General features: G+C 37.9%; 1 pseudogene; it reads right to left on the bottom strand.

Moving 5' to 3' along the window:
• Positions 1-3,143: 3,143 nt before the first annotated feature.
• On the bottom strand, positions 3,144-21,946 carry LOC108717457 (annotated as a pseudogene).
• Between the last annotated feature and the right edge of the window lie 1,247 nt (positions 21,947-23,193).

Below are 23,193 nucleotides of genomic sequence, written 5' to 3' on the forward strand. Positions count from 1 at the left end.
GTGGATGTGTTCTCCCCTTCTTCTTTAAATGACTATTAACGAGGGTATAGAGTGGCAATATAGAGACGCCTCTGAGGAAGCTGGTAACACCCAGCGAAACGCGTTAGGCATAGTTTGGGGGACACAACAACCTAGATCAAGGCACCTAAAGTGAGCTGACAAGAGCTTGGAGTGAGCTAACAGGATTGCCCCTGGGGACCCCAGAAAGACTGTTTGGACTCAATGCGCAAAAACCCGCAAGGGAAATGTGAGTGTGAATTTTAATTGTTTTTAATTATGTTTTAAATAAACGGTGTTACACTACCATCGATTTGTATTCCTGCTTGGGAACTCGGAAGGAGTGGTGAGCGCTGAAGGAGGAACCCGAAAGAGATTCATGTTAAATACACCATACCACGGCAGTGGTTTGTAAGTAGGCATTTTATACAGAAGGTGGAGGCATCTGCATCTTTGGAATATATTTTATTTCACAGGAAAAGCACTTTTCTTTTCTTCTGTCCAACTGTATTGCCACTCTATACCCTCGTTAATAGTCATTTAAAGAAGAAGGGGAGAACACATCCACTTAACATCCAGTGCACGCACGGGGTGATATTTCACATTTGTGAACATATTGCGCTATGTCTGTTTTTTATTTCTGTTGCCACAGGCGCTGATCACTTCTTATACATATCCCTCTTGGGGGGTATATATATGCTCGATTTTGGGATAATTACTATCAATGCTAGAAATACTCCTAAAGGTTTGTGAGTATTCAATTTAAACACACAGAAGGTGCCATTGTTTTTTAAAAGATTGGTTGAAGGGCAAGTTAACCCCACCGGTGAAGGGAAAGAGACACTTTGCCTAATAAATAATTCCAACCCCACAGAAGGGTGCAACGGCTAACAAAGAAATACTATATATGATCACTTTACTTTTTTCGGTCTACCCTGAGCTTCTAGCGCTGGTTCACCTACATAAACATAAATACTGCTTATCTGGAGGAGAAAAGATTATTAGAACCGGCAGAGGGAGTGAACTACAGAGCCTTTGGATTTTTTTGAATATATTTATTCGATTCTTTCCAGTGCAATGTCAATTAAGTTGAGAGATCCAAGGTACTTACATATATACAGAATGCAACAATGGATACGTTTTTGAAGTCCAAAGCTGCATCGATGTCATCCATGAAGTAAAGGGGTGTTGGTTTGTAATGGTGAAGAGCAAATACCAACGCCAAAGAACTCAGTGTTTTCTTGCCACCTGACAGATTAAACATTTTCTTCCGGCTCTTCTTTGCTGGGCTTAGAGGAAAACATAAGAGAAGGCTGAATATGTGCACAGAGGAAACACTACACAGACTTGTGTTCGGAGCAGGGCCGTTAAAGGGGTCCTTGCTGCCCTGAGGTGGCCGTTCTGATGCCGCCCCCCCCATACCATTTTGAGCGCCCCATTGCTAGTGTGGTCAGTGCAATTGCACTCCCTGCACTAGCAGAGAAAAAATTCCCATGTAAAAATCTGAATTTTGGCTCTTAAAGTTACCAGAAGCTGTTTTTTTCCCCCGCCTCTGATGCAGCTTGAAGGGAGTTTCATAACTCAACCTCATGGGAGCAGCACCCCAGGTTCTGAGCATTCACTGCTCACAAGCTATTTGTCTAGAAATGTGGTATTGCAACGATGGTTGGTTGGTGCAGTCGCAGATATTGCCTAAAAACATTTAACAAGGAGAAGGAAAGCTACCGAAGCAATTTATTGCCAATAAAGTAGCCACAATAGTGCATGCTATTATTCTGCAGAATGCTGTACCATACCGGAGTAAAAAGCTCTAGAAGCTCTCTCGGTTTATAATAGCAGCTGCCATATTAGCTTGTTGTGATATCACTTCCTGTCTGAGTCTCTCCCTGCTCACTCATAGCTCTGGGCTCAGATTACAGCAGGGAGGGAGGAAAAGGAGCAAACTGGGCATGCTCAAGCCCCAGTTTTTGCTTAAAACAGGAAGTCTGATACAGAAGCCCATGTGTACACAATAGAAGGAAAGAAATGCTGTGTTTCTTTTGACAGAGGACTCAGAGCAGCATTACTTTGAGGGTTTACTGGTGTATTTATATAGACCTTTCTGATCAAGCTTACTTGATTTTAGCCTTTCCTTCTCCTTTAAGGATGTGTCTTCTGTTGCATATAAAGGGACACACTATATATTGGGATTCTATGGAGAAAAGCTTTAGAAAAGTTGAAAGCTGCTGCCAGTTGTTTATAGACCCCAATTATAATGTTTGGGATCTTCCACAGCTACATATTTAACTGTGTATTGTACATAGCCTGTATAGCTTTTAACAATGGCCATATACAGTACATAGGGAGTTAAGATGATGGGAGAGTTGCTTTCCCTTCAAACATGGCTCTCTTTTGGCCTTCTGAATACTGTTAAAAGCTGCAAATGAATTCTCGGTTATGTAGTTGCAAGATGACAGATACAGTAGTGCAGGGAACAGGCCTACACGTTTTGTATCAATAAAACGAACTTCTATTGCAACTCTAGATATCAAACAATTAGTGCTTTCGCCATTATAACATAGATGGGAATTTAACGTAATGAGATTGATCATATGCGGATGTGGATTTTAACAACACAGCACAACTTGTATCATATCTGATCAGAATCAGGAATGTATTTAAAGGGGTGTAATCCCAAAAAAGGCTAATTGCCAAGAGTGGTCCTCTAAGCACTTTTAGTTGTTTCCAAGATATTATCCATCTCCTCCACAGGCTTACTGGCACTTACAGGGTTAAGGTAATTAGAACAGAATCCTACAGCCAAAAAAGACCAACCTCACCCCACTATTTTTTTTTTATTAAAAGGGTGGTTAACTTTTGGTATATTATAGAATGGCCAATTCTAAGGAACTTTCCAACTGGTCTTCATTATATATTTTTTTAAATTAGTTGCCTTCTTTTAAATCATTCCAGCTTTCAAATGGGGGTCACTGACCCCATCTAAGAAACAAATGCTCTTTAAGGCTACAAAATATATTATTGCTACTTTTTATTACTCATGTTTCTATTCAGACCCTCGCCTATTCATATCTTATTTATCAATGCATGGTTGCTAGGGTAATTTGCACCCTAGCAACCAGATTGTTGAAACTGCAAACTGTAGTGCTGCTGAATAAAAAGCTAAATAACTCAAAAACCCTTAACGTTAATTTAAAGGTGAACAAGCCCTTTAACAATACAGAATAGGGATAAAAACATTTGCTTGTTGGCAACAAGAATTCATAGATGGTTAAACTTATTTCCAACATAAACATTATGTCTTCAGTAGACAGACTGTCTACTTATTCCAGCTCAGCATCTCCTCCCAGTGTCAGCATTTGGTAGTTTTCCTTTAACTTATTAGTAATGATATTAAAGCCAGCCATGAATTCATTTAGCCTTTGTTTACCAAAATCTTCATACACACGTCTAAAATTGTCATCAAGTTCAGCCACTCTTTGGAGATAGAGTTCCTCCTATTTAGAAAAAATTGAAATATTGAAGCAGAGTTAGACCTGATAGATTAAATAGAGCAGTGCAGATTTCACACGCGCTTAAAAGCTCACATGGTCCTGTTACTTTGGAAACAGCTACTGCAGCTATGGGTGGGCCGGGCCAAAAGCCTGAGGGACCCGTGGGACGGCAAGACTTTAGCGCGATGTTCTCGGGCCTCCATCCTCCCTGCCTGCGACCTTATTCTGTCCCACTTCTGCCTCTGCACGTGGCTTTTTATATACTCATGCAGGCCACGCCCCTTTAGCGGACATCACAGCAGGGCGGGCATATAAAGAGGGGAACTCCCCGGCTTAGGGTCAAGAAATACCTGACCCATGCATCACTAATCTACTGTAGCAGTCTCCGTGTATATTTGGAATAATATCACCCCACACTTGCAACAGCCAGGACAATCATTCATGTAAAATTATTAAAGTAGTACTTAAGGGCATATAAAAAGTAAGCCATGAGTGCAGAGAGTTCCTTTCACAGTTTTGGAACTGGGAGCAAACCTTCTGTATACAAGTAGCTTTACATTCTGGTGGTGTATTGCTATGTCACTCAGTATAGTGACAATTGCAACATTTTGAAGATTAGGCTTGAAGCGGGTTAAAGGGATACGGTCATGGGAAAACATTTTATTCAAAATGTATCCGTGAATGCTGCTCCAGCAAAAGTCTGTACTGAAATCTATCTCAAAAGAGCAGACTTTTTTCTTTTAATCTTAATTTTGAAATCTGACATGGGGCAAGACATATTGTCAGTTTCCCAGCTGGCCCCAGTCATGTGACTTGTGCCCAGATAAGCTTCAGTTACTCTTTACTGCTGCATTCCAAGTTGGAGTAATATCGCCCCCTCCCTTACCCCCCCAGCAGCCTAACAACAGAACAATTGGAATGTAACCAGATAGCAGCCCCCTAACGCAAGATAACAGCTGCCTGATAGATCTGAGAACAGCACTCAATAGTAAAATCCAGGTCCCGCTGCAACACATTCAGTTACATTGAGTTGGAGAAACAATAGCCTGCCAGAAAGCAGTTCCATCCTAAAGTGCTGGCTTTCTGAAAGCAAATTACCTGCAATAGCGCCTACACACCAATATTACAACTAAAATAAATGTTTTTACAACTATAATAAATACACGTGCTGGCTCAGGAATTAAATTTTATATTGTAGAGTGAATTATTTGCAGTGTAAACAGTGTAATTTAGAAAAAAAAAAAAGACACCATAAAAATCATGACAGAATCCGTTTAAGGCATGGGTTGAGTTTCTCCTGACCCACACATCGCCAATAGAGAGCCACATATGGCAATCTTCAAAGAAGGAAAAATTAGAAAAATTTTAGAAAATTACTTTTCCACGTCTTTAAGTGCTTTGTTCTTTTCTTTCATTGTTTCCAAAAGTGTATTACTTTTTTCACCGATTTCCTTTGTATCTTCTCCTTTTGGGCTTCCATAGCACGTGATCGTTTCTGCAGGTCAGGTCTGATAACAGAAAAGGCAAACTTTGAAATGTATCCTTATATTTTTTTTCTAATAAACAAAGTATACAAGTATACATTTGTGCCTACATGTAGTACTGACAGCTGATTTTTTATGTTTTTTGAAAGTTTCATTCTCTACAGTAAGGAATTCTATTGCTTTATTTTTCTCTCCTTCTAATGCATCCTTTTCTTTTCCCACCATTTTAACTCTATTTAGCTATTAAAAGAAAAACACATTGGAATAAGTGAATATATTATGTTCCTGAAACTTTTAAATGCATAGATTATCCGAAACGTGGGTAATGTCACAAATGCAGCCAGAGAATAGCGCGCACCACACACACACGAGAGAGAGAGAGAGAGAGAGAAAGAGAGAGAGAGACAGACAAAACAAAAGCACAGTTAGTGCGCAGGGATACGTGGATTGCACTGCTGCCTCTGCACACAATCTACCTGTAAAAGCAGTGACAGGTGGTTCCAATCACAGTTTATGGAAGGTAAAAAGAGAATTTTCAGGTGTTTCTTTGCTGGCAGAGAGTTTACCTAGAATCACTCTGCAGTGTTCGCTGGAAGAATTGCAGGATGGTGCAGTTTTCTACTTATAGGAGCACTGGCCCTGGGTATCAGCTAAGGGAATACAATCACTGGGAGGGGGCACGCCAAAAGATTGTTGACTTGGATTCTTGCATGGCATTGAGTTGTGCTACCTCAACTGTATAAGTAAAATTAAAAGAGGTAACACAGAGTACAGGGACAATATCTGTGGTTCTTAAATGGGACAACTGACGTTTAGGTGCATATATAAGAAATGTCAGAATTGACAGGGTCTTTCTATGGGGGAAAACCCTGCAGATGAACTATACACTCTGCATTCAATTGTTAAGTTAATTTTAGATTGTGTTTTAGTACATTAACCCTATAAATAAAATACAATCGAACGATACATTAAAAAAAGAAAGAAAAAGCAGTAAAAAACATCCATTAATGTTCAGTATGTAACTAAAAACTGGCTCAATAGATAGGCTGTGCAAAATAAAACATGTTTTCAATACAATTAGTCAAAAAATGTAATCTATAAAGGAGAGACTGGATGTCTAACATAATAGCCAGAACTTTGCTTTGCTGCTCTCTTGGTTCCACTGATTTGTTACCAGTCAGTAACCAATTAATGACACAAGTATAAGTGTTGCTTTTGAATCTGAGCTGCATGCTAAGAATCAATTGCAAACTCACTGAACAGTGATGTCCCGTGTGGGCCCCCTTTAAATCCCTGACTAAGACTAAGAAAAGCAGTAAGCCTTATTCTGTTCTGACATCGGGTCACTCAAGCCTTTATAGATTACATTTTTAGCTAATTAACCATATAAGAAACATTTTTTATTTTTCACAACCTATTTACCTAGTTTTTATTTTTAAACTGAATTGTTCTTTTAACACAATACCACATGGAGAGCATTTCCCTATTTATGTAATGGCTGAGGTGATAATCTCAGTGAAATCTAACTTGCCATGCCAAAATGCCAACTTACCCTTTTACTCTTCCTATACAATGTATTCATTTAAATGATGCTCTTGTTCTTTGCATTAGCTCAAGCTGTGAATGTTTGGAGGAATTTAACTGCATATTGGATTTAGACATAACATGTTTACATGCTGGCAAGTCACCCATTTTAATCATAAATTTGACATGGGATTTTATATTTGCAAATATTTCCAATGCTTCTCACATAAAGATAAATAAAATTAAGCAGCAGAGACTTACCTTTTCACCTCTTTGTTCATTTAGTAACTCTACCCTTCGGCATAGTATTTGAAAAGGCTCCTTCAGCCTCTGTGACCCATTGATATCTGCTAAATATTCCAGCATGTCTTCATCATGTTCACTTTGTCCTTTTGGTTTCATCATTGCAATCTGTTTAACTTCACCCTGTAGAAAACCACCAGTGAACAACTAAATGGATTTATCATCATATCTTAATGTACCAATTTCATTCTGCCCTGCGAATGTCAAGATCTGCACCCAAAGCCTAATGCTGTCCTCAGTTGACTGAATTTCTCAACCAGACCAATCAATATCTTACCAAACACCAATCAGATACAGACTGGAGTGGGCAACAATCCCAGATACAGACGGGAATGGGCAACAATAATATGCCATTGCATTAACCAAAAATGAAATTCTGCCATTAACACTGCTGTCCATCCTAGAGTGCTTCAAGTTACTATAACACAGAAACAGAGGCCCTTACGGTCAGATGTTGGCTACTTATTTGAATAAAAATTATCTGTGACATTTTCTTTCAAAACATAGAACCTCTAAAAAAAAAAACAAAAAAAAAAAGGGACAGTATAAGCACAATAAATTAAACTTGTGTTAAATAAAAATATATAGGGAAGAAAAGTGACCCGATTAAGAAACACATACCGGTAAGTACAAGTTTGAAATCTATCAAGATTATCTGGGAACCCCCCCCCCCAAAAAAAATTACTTATATTTCCACTAATATTTATTTATGCAGTTTAGTTACAAGGTACTGTACTGGTTTATTATTAGGAGCAAAAGTAAACCTTAAAGAGGTAATTCACTTTAAATTAACTTTTAGTATGATGTGGACATTGATATTCTAAGACAAATTGCCTTCATTTTATATTGTTGTTTAGCAACTCTCCAGTTTGGTATTTTAGCAGCTATCTGGTTGCTAGGGTCTGATTTACCCCAACAGCCAGGCAGTGGTTTAAATTAATGGAATATGACTAGGAGTTGCCTGTAAGAAATAAAAGGTAACAATAAAAGTAAAATTGCAGCTTCATCAGAGAGAAATAGTTTTTAGCTGCTGGCATCAGTGATCTCCATTTAAAAGCTGGTAAGAGGCAGGCAAATAAAATCAACTGTAAAATTACTAGCAAAAAAAACATACTAAAAGTTAGCAAAGGTGATTAGCCCCATATCTGTGTGCAGAGATTGCAGTATTTTCTGGTCTCCTGGTGTATTATTAATTTTTAAGGTTTCTCCACCCAAAAATTAACTTTTCCCAGCAGTATTTGCCCGATTACATTCTTGAACTCCTGGCTCTCACACCTCAAAAAAGTATTCAAGCAAGCCGAGAAAATCTAAAGACCTTGAGGAGATTGGGCTCTTTTCACATTGTTAAATGTAATGTCGTTAGACCCAAAGAACAGAAAGGAATAAATACTTTTCTACTTCAACTTACAACATTTAAACCACCGAACATTTTTAAAATATGTAAAGAATATAGTAAAATTGGTACAGTTATATTTTCATTCTAAATTTTCTTTTGAATGTGTCCTCTGCCCTAAAAAGTCCAGTTTTAAAACATTTATTAGTTGGCTAGGTTTGCAGCAACTTACCAAGACATAATTTAAAGGTATTTAAAAATCGGTCAATCATATATTGCTGGTCGCACAAATATCTGCAGAACATGAGGCATAGAGGTGCGACCAGCAATATATGATTGACCGATTTTTAAATACCTTTATAATGGTTATGGATGTTTTAATAAGAAAATATTTGGGTCTCATGTTTAATTTGAAAAGGACTTTTATTACACAGTACAACTTTTTTATGTCTTGGTAAGTTTCTTATTAAACACAGGGTGGTTGTAGGAGTACTACCATCAGTTAGAAAAAAAAACACATTTCTAAAGTTTGTATTTACAACAACTGACTGCAAGGGGCTTTAAAGCAGTGAGGAACAGCATGATAAAAAAATTGGAACATTTTAAATACAGATCCTGATATACGGGCGCTAAATTTAACTCCAATGGTTATTAGGAAGGCTAAATCTATAGCTAGTCAAGTAGCCCCTAATAGACTAAAAAAAGGATCTAAAAAAAGAAAAATACCTGGTTGGAGTTAAAAGGTTTTTTCCCCTGTAAAAGTTGTGTAGTATGTAAAAGCAATAATTGCAAAAAGGTGTATAAATTCAGCAATAAAGATAATAGTCAGGAATTTATGATAAAGAAAACTATAACCTGCCTTACGAAACATGTTGTTTGTGCTAAAAAAAATGTCAGTGTGGTTCCCTATATGTTGTTCGCACGATTATACAGAGGCGGGTTAGGATGAGAGAGCATTTGAGAGGGGTCCCCAGCAAAGACAAAGATAACCCAGTATATAGACATTTTGAGACCTCACGTGGGGAATTACCTCAGGACTTTAAGATGTTTGGTATCGACAGTATAAATGAAAAAAGTGGGGGTAATTTAACCACAAAGTTAAGATTAGAATCAAAATGGATTTTTAAATTGGGAACAATTATACCTGAGGGAATGAACAGCCACTTTGAATTGAAACTGTTTCTTATATCACTATGGAGATAAATTATTGATCTTAAAAGATTTTAAATATTGATATATCTTTGAACTCACTAAAACTTTTTAATATATATTTAATATATTGAGTATATATTATGAATTGTGCTGCACTAGTGCACTTTAACTGTAAAAATACTAATAACTTTTTCATGGCACATTCCCATGCATTTCTATCCTTTAGATGGGAAAAGTTTGTTTGAGTTTTCACAACACTGCATTTGGTCATGCCCTTTATTTCCAAGATATATAATTGTTCAAATATTTTTATACAAGACAAAAATAACCATCTATGTAGTTTTTTTAATTGAAGGGTTGTATATTGTATTATATACAAAAAAAGCTTTGGTTACCATTTGATGGGAGCTTGCACATAAATGGTTAAATTACCAACCCCTCAAGATGTATAACACATATCTTATGGGTATTTAAGGGATATGACAGCACTAGCCACACCTCCTCTGATGAAGTGCCCAATGTCGCGAAAAGCGTGAGGTACATAAGGTAGGCAGACCGGGGGGAGAAACTGCATTGTGGTGTGTAATGTTAAAATGCCATGGAAGGCTTTTGTGAATTGTGGTTTGTTTGAATTGCACAAATAAATGTTTTAAGCAGGATGCTGTGCATGTCCTTGATTTATATGCAATATGTGATATTGGACCTGTGCAGAGCTCTCACTGGGAGATAGCATACACCCCTAAAACAAAATTGTGAAGGGGTACAGCCCCTTATCTAACACAACTTTAATAAAAGGGCATGTGCTGAACATATTCAAAATAAGTTAAAAGAACAAATTATTTTATTATTTCTTGCACTAGACAAAAACAGTTTTCAGTTACCCGACTCTTTTGAACATTTCTACATCATAGTAGAAATGACTTTACGGGGCACATTTACCTAGGGTCGAATATCGAGGGTTAATTAACCCTCGATATTCGACTGTCGAAGTAATATCCTTCGACTTCGAATATCGAAGGATTTACCGCTATTCCTACTACCTTCCCCATAGGCTAACATTGGCATCGGTAGGTTTTAGGTGGCGAACTAGGGGGTCGAAGAAATTTTTTAAAGAGACAGTACTTCGACTATCGAACGATTTTTAGTTTGAATCGTTCGATTCGAAGTCGCCATATTCGACCATTCGAAACTCAAACTATTTTTCCTCTATTCCTTCACTCAAACTAAGTAAATGGGCCCCTAAAAGTTACTTTCTAACTATTGAGAGTAACCTCCTTATCTTACTCTCCTACAGGCTTACAGGCACTTACAGGATCAATTATTTGACAGCAAATTTTTTTAGACTGTACCATACCTCCCAACTGTCCCGTTTTTAGAGGCACAGTCTCTCTTTTGACAGCTCAACCCACAGTCCCTCATTTGTACTGGAAAGTCCCGTTATTCTCTGCACTGAACAGGCAGAAAAAGAAACAATGTTTCTAACTTAATTGGCTTTTGACAGAGAGCCCAGAACAGCCACAAGGTTCAGACAAGATACTTTTAGTCCCTTGGGAGAAGTAAGACTCGCAGCTTAAAGAGCAATTCACCTTCATTAGCAACTGTAATAACTGGAAAAAAAAAAACAAAATATGTTCAAATTTTCATAACCGTTAGAATTTTGTAAAATGAACATGGTAATTAGGGGGTGTGGCCACAAAAAACAGCAACTTTTTGTCCCTCTTTTAGTCTGTAACCCTTGTTTTTACATTATTTTAAGTTGTAAGACACTGTTGGCCATACATAGCCAACATTTAAGATGCTGACTTGGCTTATTTAGTAAAGCTTATCTGCCAGTGTATGGGGCCCTCCAACACGCGGCCCGGATCGATATCTGGCAAAAAAAAAAAAATGTCAGGGCTGGATTTTTCTGTCCCGCATCTTATAGCGTATGGCCACCTTAAAGTGATACTGACACTAAAAATTGTATTTCAAAATATTAATCTACATGAAAAGTTACCTAAAGGTCATGTTGATCATTTTTTGCTTTTGTAAGCAATTGTTACTTGAAGTTCCTGAACCGGACTGTTTTGTCAACCTGACTGTCCCTTCTCAGCCTGTCAGTTAGAGCTCCTGCTGCACAAATATGGCAGCCCCTCATAGGGAAAAAAAGGCGGTAAGAAAGGTAATGTAAAAGCATCACGCATATACTCTTACGGCAAAATTATAAATAGCATTCAAAGATAATGTTATGATAGATATTAAAAAAGGTAATTTTCTGGTGTCAGTATCTCCAACTTTGCTAGAGGTGTATTCGCAAACGAATATAGACTGTCTGGCTTTGAAGCAACATAGATATCTTTTTGACTTCACAGAATGCTGAACAGCGCCTCTGTGCTGAAAGTCTCCAAGTACTCGGTTCTGATAAATAGTTGCTACCCTTTTTTTTTTTTTTTTAAATGCAAATATTGATATTTTCACACATTTTTCAACAGATCCCTTATCAAGAGACTTTACTAGCACACGGTTTAATTACATATTTTAATCTAATGTATGTGTGGCAAGCCAATTATTTCATAAATGTACATTAGTTAAGTGAATTACATGCATTTCTTATCACACTCACTACAGTCTAATCAACAGTAAAGCTTTGTTCAACACACATTCACTAGAAATGGTTAATACTAAAACATTGTCTTATTTATTTTAGTGAGCAGCACTCAAGGAACACATTTGTGTATAGCAGTCAGTACAGGTGGCATACAGGACAGTGGGACTAAAATATACCCACTCAGTGTTTTAAAACTTTCTGTGCTGCCACCTTTTCAGGGAAATTAATTAATTTCACTTTTGCAGTCACATAAGAGTATCAAACACAAATTCTGTGGTGTCTCTGGGCAATGCAGGATCCATAAAACTCCTAAGGACCTCATATCTGGGTTACAGTGCTTCCTTGATTGATAAGAGTTGATAAAAGAGGACAGGGTTGACTTAACATTTGCATTGAGTGGATTACATGATATTTTTTCTAGTTTGTTAGTTTAGTTTTTGGCTTCATCTGACTCTCTCCAGCTTTCAAATGGGGTTCACGGACCCTATCTAAAAACATATGCTCTATACAGCTACAAATGTATGGTTATTGAAACGTTTTATTACTTTTTATTACTCTTCTATTCAAGTTTTTTCAAATTCATATTCTCTCATTCAAATCAATGCATGGTTGCTAGGGTAATTTAAGCCCTAGCAACCAGATTGCTGGAATTGCCAACTGAAGAGCTGCTGAATAAAAAGTTAAATAAACCACTAACCATAAAAAAATAAAACTAATTGAACACTGTCTCAGAAAATCAGTCTACATCATACTAAAGGTTAATTTAAAGGCAAAGAACCCCTTTAAGAGGGCCATTGAAGGTAGATATCAAGGGAAGAACTTAAATTAATCAAAGTACAAATTTAAGTCAGCTATGAACAAAACATATTTTCGGGGTGGGGGCAGGAGAGGAAAATAAATCCGCTTCCCAGAAATAAAGAAAAAACACACAAACCCATAACCATATCACAATGGTTGCCAAAATACACAGAATCTGCATTGTAGCAAATATTAGTTTTTGTTTTATACAATGTTATATAACTTGTTTTGAGTTCTAGCAGTAGTTAACTCCAGAACTACTTTTCCCATATAAATTAATATAAACCAGTAACAGACAAGTTGCCTATTAAAACGTATTACTAGATATGCACAGTTTTTAAATACAGCATATACAATCTCAGTTAAGGATTTCAAATCAATAACAATTATTATAACTCTCTTAAAAGTAGCATTATGAAAAATAGATGCGAGGTGCTGAATGGGCAGTTCCCCAATACTCTAAACATATACAATTATTTCAGGTCTATCTGCTGCTAGTGCAAATGCAGTCTAATAAAATACTTCCATGCACGAAAATGCAATATCAAAGAAAAGACAAAACACAATCCAGAATAAAACATTCCTTAACGCTCACCCTTCAAATTTGAGATGAAAGATGTGTCCCCTACTAATATAGAGAACAACCTTCTGTCTGGGAACAAAGGAAGGCAAAGAAAGTGGTTTCTGCATTAGAAAGGCAAGAGGGGCAGTCATATTTCTTGTGTGTCACATTAGGAATAGAAGCACATCTCAGTATTCTCAAAACTTTTACTTTATAGCAGGAAAAGGTCAACTGATAATTTTAATAGGGCTGACAATTTTTAATTATGTAATTTCTATAAACATAGTGTGATAGCTGCAACAGACACACCTTGAGTAACTTCAGAATGCATCTCCATTTTGTGCCACAAAATGGATTTATTGCTACAAATGTAAGATTTGTATATGTAAATGTAGATTTATCAATAGCTCAGTTTAAATGTGAAAATGTATATGCTTTTCTGAATATTTAACTATTTAAGATGCAATTTAAAAAAAGTTAATCTACTTCAGCCCCATGAAAACCGTTGTATTGGTTGCACAGCATTATACATCATAAGTATTTAAAAACCCGACAGTCAGAAAGCAAAATGCTAACCTAAAATATCATTTCAGGAAATGTTTGCATTCATTTCCAAAACTGCTAAGCCTCAGGCAAAGTAGAAATTAATCCAATTAGAAGGTCCCTCAAACCATTTAAAAGTGCATCCACACTGTAAATGGCCAGATCATCAAAGAGGAGAGAAAGAAAAAAAAAACAAAAAAACACACTAGGAACTTAGGGGGGGTTATAAGTCCGAATTTATCTCAATATTTTCTGCTACAAACTCCGATCAAATTTGCTCAGGTTTTTTATGCTTATTTATTATTACATTTTCCCGAAAATTCGCTTTGCAGGAAAAAAAAAAATCATATTTTCACGATTTTTTAAGAATTTTCACCCGGGGTATTGCACGAAACCCAGTGCACATCAAAAAAATCATTGGGACTTCTCCCATTGACTTATATGTAACCTAGACAGGTCTGAGATGCCTGATTTTCAGATTCGGAGTTTTCCATCCTCAGGGTTTAATAAATTTGGAAAAATGTGATTTTTTAAAAGTCCGATTTCAGATATGTATATATATGTATATGTATGTATGTATGTATGTATGTATGTATGTATGTATGTATGTATGTATGTATGTATGTATATATATATATATATATATATATATATATATATATAAAAAATTAAATCACATTTTTGCATTCGGAGTTTAGTAAATAACCCCCTTAATGTAAGCAAAAATCAAAGAGAGATTAAAATAAGTTTTACAGTAGTGCTAAATACAAATACTGATTACTATAAATGGTGAAGTTGAAATTTGTTTATATTTTAAGCAGGTTTGTGTTTACAGACAAAGGCACAACTGCAACTATTGCTTAACTTATATGCTTAAGCCCTTGTCAAAAAGACAAATAACATACTGCAAAGTTAACGGCGTTACTTGTCCTTAATGAAGTCAATTTAAAAAGGATCTAATAAAATTTGGCAATTGAATAGTAAACAAACAAGTTCCCTGAAAATTGTTTAAGCAATGAACTGACTTACTAAACCAGACACTTTATCTGTGCAGATGGTAGTTAGTTTTTTTTTGTTTTTTTTGCATAAAGAAAGTAGGTATTTATAATTGAATAAACAGCATGTCCCACTACCTTAATTTACCTAGCTTAAATTGAATATGTAAATCCTTATCATGACAACATTTACGGTAGGAGGAAAAAAGTGGAAATCGGTTAAGAGATTTTTTTTGGGAATTCGGAAAAAATAATTTTGACAAACTATTGAAATCAAAACAAACTTTAGAACACTGGTGCAGGATCTTTGCCACACTTAAGCAGCACAATAACACTGGGGCTCCATATCATACCACCCAATATTTACGTGCTGCTAATGTGGAGCAAATAGGTTAACTGATGGGGGTGGGGTGACAATGTGTATCAAAAAAATAAAAGCACAAAGTGATAGATTTTCCCCAATATCATGAAGCAGCAAATAATGATTAGAATCTAATACAGCATGCAAATCATGATGTGCTGCTACACTTCTTTAGGACATTCAGTAACAATCTCTTCAAAAGCAGTGACGTCAAATAGAAACGCAGAATGCAACATTTTACTTTGCTACTTAAACAGGTGTAGCTTATTGGAAACATCTTACCTGCAAGATTAAGAATCTGTTGTGATCCAAGTGAATTCCATGACTTCGGAGTAGTAGGCCAACATCCTTAAAGGTTGCCTTTTTCCCACTAATGTGGTAGACAGAAGAATTATCTGTATAAGCTGTTCTGGATACAAAGAATTACTTCAAAATAATCCCCTTCCTGTTATGGAGAACAAAAAAATAAAAAGGATTAGAGAAATAATTTTACATCTTTTGCTAAAAAAATTCTAAATAAATAAAATATATACAATGTAATAAAACAAATGTCCCTTTTAAATAAATTAAGCAAATGGTGCTTCATATTTATGAGACATATCTAAGCCAGTGAACAGAAAATCTGCATATGCGACCAGGAAGCAAAAAAAGGGGAGGGGGAGTGAAGTAGGCTACAAAAAGTAATGGTCTTAAAAACATTTGAATGAGTGGAGCATTAATAAAAGAGGAAATACAACCGAGCTTAATCAAGAGACGTATGAAGCTTTAAAAAGCAGTGTAATATTTGTTTAGGAGACTGGGCTTCAACTTATTTTAATGTATTAAATAAATAATCAATAAAATAATGATGCAAGGGGACTGTCCCCCCGCCCAAAAAAAAAAAAAACCAAAAACCCTAAACTCTTTACCTTGTCTATGATCTTTTAAAAATGAACTTCCACTGTACAACTTTGAACGTCTTTGCGCTCATCTGAATTGTGGATCAGCACCGAGAGCTTTCTGGATCTTATCTTCTGTGCTCGATATCCAAAAACAAAGAGCATTGAATCAATCACATTCAATTTTCTACTGCTACTGGGCCCAATTATGCACGAAAAACACTGAATAAACATTAAAAAATTATTCCTCTCCAAGTAAAGTGGGCATGAACATTTTAAATATCTACATACAGTGCAATTAAAAGAAAGCTTTTCACAAATGAAATCCTATCGGTTCTACACAAATAGAAATTCACACATTGCCAGGGAGAATCTTTGGTGCAGTAAAACAAGTAATCAGACAACAGAATTGCTGAACAGGCAGTGAAAATATTAAACATGACTTTATCAAAATAACATTAGAAGCAATGTCGATAAAAAAACATGCAGACGATGACAAACACTACCTTATGAAAAGGCCCCAAACTGCGTTCCCCTGCATAGGATTTGAAGTTCTGGTTTACAATATGTGTTATCATGAGACGAGGAGCTCCAGCTTCATTGGTCATTGCAGGAGGTGGGGGGAGGAGGGATGCTACTCAAAATCTCTTCTAAACTTCGATTATAAACCACCTCATTATTAGATTCTAAAACACAAAAGGAGCATTATAAGAATATTGGGCATCCAGTCTATGAATGAGCTACAGATGCCTAAAATTACAAGCTGATCACCTCTACTAGAGCTTTAAGATGTTTTATACCCCCCTCCTTTACACTCACTGCTCCACCTACATTTATTCCAAGATATTTTGCTAATGTAAACAGCTCTACTTCGCACACAGATTAGATGCGCTGAATCATGAGTTATCACACAATGTCACAAGCAATCAGACTTCCCTCTGCTGGGCTTTCTGCCCTGTGTGTGTACAAGTGCTACGGAGGAAGTTTATTTCTAAGACAAAGAGTTCCATAAGCAAACTACATCCCTCCTCGGCTCACTTAGCCAGACAGCTGCTGCTACCGTCCCGACAGATAAAGAGTTAAAAGTGCCACTGTGATTGGCCGCGGACCCCCACCCCTTCCAAAGGCAATTGATGGTCTGCCAGGGTCTTCATTGGGAAACACTGTGCCTTCCAGCCTGATGCAATGGACACACATCACTGGCAGTTCCCCCAAAGGTTGCGCCCGTCAGAGCAAGAACATTAACAGTTCGATGTGACAGTGACTGCACAGATGCTCTTATCAATACAATGCTAATGCTACAGTCAGCCAGGAACTCTGACAACCTGCTGTACCACGGCCCCATCAGCCATGCAACAATGACACAGGGCTGATTATCTGCAGCACAACATGCTTACCTGGGGTAGGTGCCTGCAGATTGCCTTGCACTGCTTCACGAACCTGGGGTGCATTGACACTTTCATCCATGGGGCTTTCTGTGGCCTCTCTGGCAAGGGCTGTGGACGTCTTTGTTTTTTGGGTGGCATTGTGCCCTGGGTATGGAACAGAGAAACGCATCAGAAAGCGGTCATTGCACACCCCGTTTCATTGGCAACAAAGCAGAGTTAGCGCCCATACAGCAATGTATTTTCAGTCCTATACGCTTTACTGTGTTCGCGCACGCACACACACAAAGTATATAGATAGAAAAAAATTGAATATTGGCACTCTTGAAAATTCAGTAATTCTGATGCCTGGGTGCAGTTTTAGAGAAGTTCCATTAACATACAGTTAGAAAAACCGCTCAGGGCTTAGAAACAATTTTTTTATTTTTATTTGGCACATACTGACATTTCAGCAGCTCCTTCAGTGGAAGTGAGAAAGGCTGAAGGAGCAGCCGAAACGTCAGTATGTGCCAAATAAAAATACATTCATTTTTTCTAAGCTCTGATATGTGCGAACATATGTGTCTTTCGAACTGATGACGGCTTGAGTCTAAGAGCCGAAACGTTGAATAAACCCATTTTTTTCTTCACAAAAGACCTATGAGTGCGGATTTATTTGCTATATATATTTGCTAGCTATATATATATATATATATATATATATATATATATATATATATATATTTTTTTTTATATTTATTTATTTATTTATTAGGGATGCACCGAATCCAGTCTTCGGCCGAATCCATCTGGCCGGCTGAACTGAATCCTAATTTGCATATGCAAATTAGGGGAGGGAAGGGAAATCGCGTCTTTTTCACAAAACAAGTAAAAAATGTTTTCCCCTTCCCATCCCTAATCTGCATATGTAAATTAGGATTCAGATTCGTCTGACTCTTTCGTGAAGGATTCAGGGGTTCGGCCGAATCCAAAATCGTGGATTCGGTGCATCCCTAATTTTAAATAAACCCCTGTACTGATTTGTGAGGTCAACCTCAATTAGAGAGTTAGTTATAACTTGGGGATGATTTCAGTGGTTGGGTGACAGAAATAATGTATTATTCTGTTAAATAGAATCTGATCTAATAATGCTAATAATGGTTTCAACTGCCTAACATTATTAATATATAAATATAATAATATTATTATTGCAATTATGGTCATATGTGGATTTCTATACTTAAATATATTAATTGTTATTGGTAACCAAACATGCTTGTTATAGACTGTTGGGTGAAATATTTTGGGAAGGGGAACAAAGTTTTAAAAGGAACAGGTGGGAGAGGAGACCGCATTTGATAACTGTTTTGTGCTTTTTGAGGTCCCAGCACTGGGCACCATCTTTCTTACTGTCTGTGCAGTGGCTGGCTAAACTATTGCCTGGTACCCTTGTCACAAAACAAGTAAAAAATGGTTTTCGCTTCCCATCCCTAATCTGCATATGCAAATTAGGATTCAGATTCGGTTCGGTATTCGGCCGAATCTTTCGCAAAGGATTTGGGGGTTCAGCCAAATCCAAAATAGTGGATTTGGTGCATCCCTAATAATAAAAAATTATATATATATATATATATATATATATATATATATATATATATATATATATATATATAAATATATATATTATAACATGGACTGTAGAGCCCAATGTATTAGCAGTACAAGTCATTTTACGCCATAAACGTGATCTGCATAACCCAAAGTACTATTACTACTGCCCATTTTACACCGTAAATAGCATGGCCTGGAGCAGGTCTATTCCTTTTAATCTGTATTCAAAAAAGATGTGAAACACATGCCACTGACTATTAGTACTGTTCACTTTACTTTGTGTGAAATAGAATAGCCTAAACAACCAAGGGTACTATTAGAAGTGGGCATGTCACTCGGTATGCAAATACTAAAAGGCAATTTACAAGAGTAAAAACAACAGTTTAGGGAGCACAAGTCTTTCCCAAATACTATACGGAGCTATAATGGCCTATTGTCTAGATAACTGAAGCTGGTAGAGAAGATGTGGGCGTGGGTATTGGGGGGGATACTGTAATGGGACAGACACACACAACATTAATGAGCCCGAGTGACAGGGAAGGATGAGATGAGAAAGGATTGAGCATCACTAATGGTTTCATAGTGTGTTGGGAACATACTCAGCAGAATATATTGTCTATTTTATATGTACTGGAGCTGCCATACTGCTTGCTGTCACATAGCCATTAGCTATTATTAGCCATTAGATAGTTAGTAGCTATGGATCCTACACTATTTTTTTTTTTTTTAGCCCTGTGATTTTTCTTTTGACAGACAATGTGATACTGCCGATACAATGTATCTTTCATTTCGCTGTAGCTGAAGAGGGATAGATAGAAGAGGGAATAATACACCACAATAAAACTCTAGTGACTGTCAGATGACAACAGCTAAAAGAATCAGGCATGTGACCCATGTTGAACTACACCTCCCACTACACACTCTCGACTGTGCTGGTGGCAATTCAGCAACATCTGGAGGCGCAGAAGATCCCGTGTTATTGTTACTCACAATCAATTGTAGAATATCGGGGCTAAAAACCCAAGGAAAATCTGTGGCCCTCCAGCTGCTGTGCCAGTGTCGGACTGGCCCACAGGGATACCAGGAAAACTCCCGGTGGGCCCAGGTGTCAGTGGGCCCTCCTGCTTCATAACATTTGGCCTATTTCATAGCCATTACCTATTTCTATGAAAACAAAGAGACTAAATAGATGGAATAATAGATTATAGCTTGTAAAGAAAAAGAGACTAGCAGAATAGAGGTTGCACAAGGAGAGGAATTATAATAGTTCTGAGAGTGGGCCCCTGATCTAAGGTCTTTTGGTGGGCCCCTGGTCTAAGATTGTTGGGTGGGCCCCTGGTCTAAGATTGTTGGGTGGGCCCCTGGTCTAAGATTGTTGGGTGGGCCCCTGGTCTAAGATTTTTGGGTGGGCCCCTGGTATCCCAGTCCGACACTGTGCTGTGCTGCCATCAACACTATCCAGCAAGAGTATCCATTGTGCCACCCTCCAGCTGTTCAACCTCAAAGGTCATAATCACCAGTGACATTATTAGATTTACATATAAATAGATGAGGGGTGACACCCAATGGCAGCAGCAGCGGCGGCCCTCCATCTGGCACCAATACTATCCATGAAGGGTATTCATTGTGCTGCCCTCCTGCTGCTCAGTCTCAAAGGTCATAATCACATTATTAGATTTACATATAAATAAATGAGGATGACACCCAATGGCAGCAGCAGTGGCCCTCCAGCTGACACCAATACTATCCATGAAGGGTATCCATTGTGCTGCCCTCCAGCTGTTCAACCTCAAAGGTCATAATCACCAGTGACATTATTAGATTTACATATAAAGAGATGAGGGATGATGCCCTCCAGCTGTTTGTCGGCTTCAGGCTTTGTGGTGGGACAGCTGCACAAGTCTCACACGATAGGGTTAGGCAAATCGTAATCCTGATCTTTTTGTAAAGAAAATTGGGTAAATAAAGAGAAAGAAGCTGGCGTCACGCTGCAGACAATCAAGAGACAATGTCAGTGGCGGGGAACATGAGAAAGAAGTGCCTGTCCCGTGTGTGGAGGCAGCGGCGACTCCTCTCCCTGTCACATCTCAGCATCCCGCTAAAATTAAAAAAAAAAAAAAAAAAAGAAACTCGGCGGAAAATCACCTGAAAAATCGCTCCAATCAATGAGCCCTTTTAACAGCGGCTTCCTTGAATTTTTTGCCAATTTTTCGAGCTGTAGCCGAGCGCTGACTGAAAGCTTTTCCGTCTCCCAGACGGCTGTTTCCAAGTTTGGGAGCGCGCACAGCCCTTCCTTCCCTGGCTGCTCAGCTTACTCCACTCAAAAATGGCGCCGAAAAATCCAAACTCGAACCGAAATTCGTTATAGGGCGCAGGGCATTGTGGGAGCTGACACTTCAAGATTTGAAAAAAACATGCCCCTTTCATCCAGCAGGAGTCGTAAAGCAGCAAGTCGGCAAGGGATTACAGTAACAGTTTATACAAACTCGTTCTTATAGGCAGCAAAATTATACTGACTTCAAAACATAGACATTATTAAATTCATACTTATATAATAGTTACGACTCGGTTTGGAGGCGGGGCTTGGTTGCGGGGCAACATTAAGGGGAGTGACAGTGTGTGTGAGCTGCCCAAGTGGGCGGGGTGAGCTGTCTTTCAGATGTGAGGAGGACGATGATTGGTGCTTGAGGACAGCGTGAGCAGCCGGGAAAGCAAAACATCGGCCATGTTGGGTTTTGGCTAGTGCCTGTAAAATAATATATACAAAATAACAGGCTTAGTCTTTTAGGTGCACATTTTGACATAAAAACATATATCTAAACTGCAGCTCCCAGCACGTCACTGGGATAAGCCACACGCTGAAAGGCATTTAGTCAAGTAGAACAAGTATCGCGAGACGTAACCATAGCGACCTGAGACAGATACAGAACGCGAGCATCGCCGGCGAAGAAGGCCTGCTGCATGTGAGCGGCTGATGGGTGTAATGTATATAGTGGATAATGTACACCCTACTGTAATTTATAAAGATATTATGTCACGGAGGAGTTATATGACCATACAGGTAACATAACTCTGTAACTTGGCAGTCGGAGACATTGTGTGTTACATCTCTGATGTTCTTGAATTGCCAATAATATTGTCTCCTCTGATTTGCCTACTTGGAGTTGAGGAAGTTATGGACTTCAATAACCACACCAGTCTGTGTTACCTTCAACTTCTTTATTATGCAAAAAAAAGTAATTCTTTTAATTTGGAAGGCAACAGCCTCCCCCCCCCCCCCCACCAACGATACCAGCCTGGTGAAACCTGATTAACAACTCTCTGTTCAACCAGAAACTGACATACTTTGCCAGGGGTTGTCTGCAGAAATTTGAAGCAGTCTGGGGTACTTGGGTGTTCTTTCATGACAAAAAAACAAACTCCACGAGAAGTGCGCAAGGATAACTCACTGTTGATTCCTCTCCCCTCCTCTCTCTGCTCCAAACTTTCTCTTAACGTTTACTTTCAACTGTTGTTTAAAATTTAAAATGCAAAAATAAAAACTTTGGAAAAAAACTACAAAAAGGGCCAAAGGCCCAAAAAGTAGCCCAAATTTGTACCTTGGCTAGATTTGTACCTAGACTGTTGTTTAAAATTTAAAATACAAAATAAAAACTTTGAAAAAACCCCAAAAACTACAAAATGGGCTAAAGGCCCAAAAAGTAGCCCAAATGTGTACCTTGGCTAGTTTGTACTAGCCTGAGCTTTAAATTAGTAGCCCAATTTGGCTGGAAACACACCAACCTGGCAACCCTGATGGCAATATGCCTTGTTTCTAAGTAGACTGTACATTCCCTTTAGTCCAGTAAATAATATAGGTTAGGGCCAGGCCAGGGCATATTTTCTATTCCAGTTCAGACCTGCTATCTATATGTATTTCCTAACAGTGGCTGCTAGTCATTTGTGGGTTTGACGTTTTTTGAAACCCACATCTTCCATTTCCTAACTTACCCAAGTAACCCTACTGTCCTTTACCCTTTGTATAATGTAGACACCATCACCAAAGGGTCACGCAACATGATATCAACAAAAGTTAGGAGCCCTGCCTAAATTCTGACCCATCACCTGCTTAGATCTCTGCACTCAAAAATAGAAACATGCACAGTTTTTTTAAAATACAATTTTTTTTACTGCCCCACATTGCGTCCTATATTCTAAAATGCATCTTCTT

The sequence above is a fragment of the Xenopus laevis genome, chromosome 5S, assembly GCF_017654675.1.
Source record: "Xenopus laevis strain J_2021 chromosome 5S, Xenopus_laevis_v10.1, whole genome shotgun sequence".
NCBI classification, from domain to species: Eukaryota; Metazoa; Chordata; class Amphibia; order Anura; family Pipidae; genus Xenopus; species Xenopus laevis.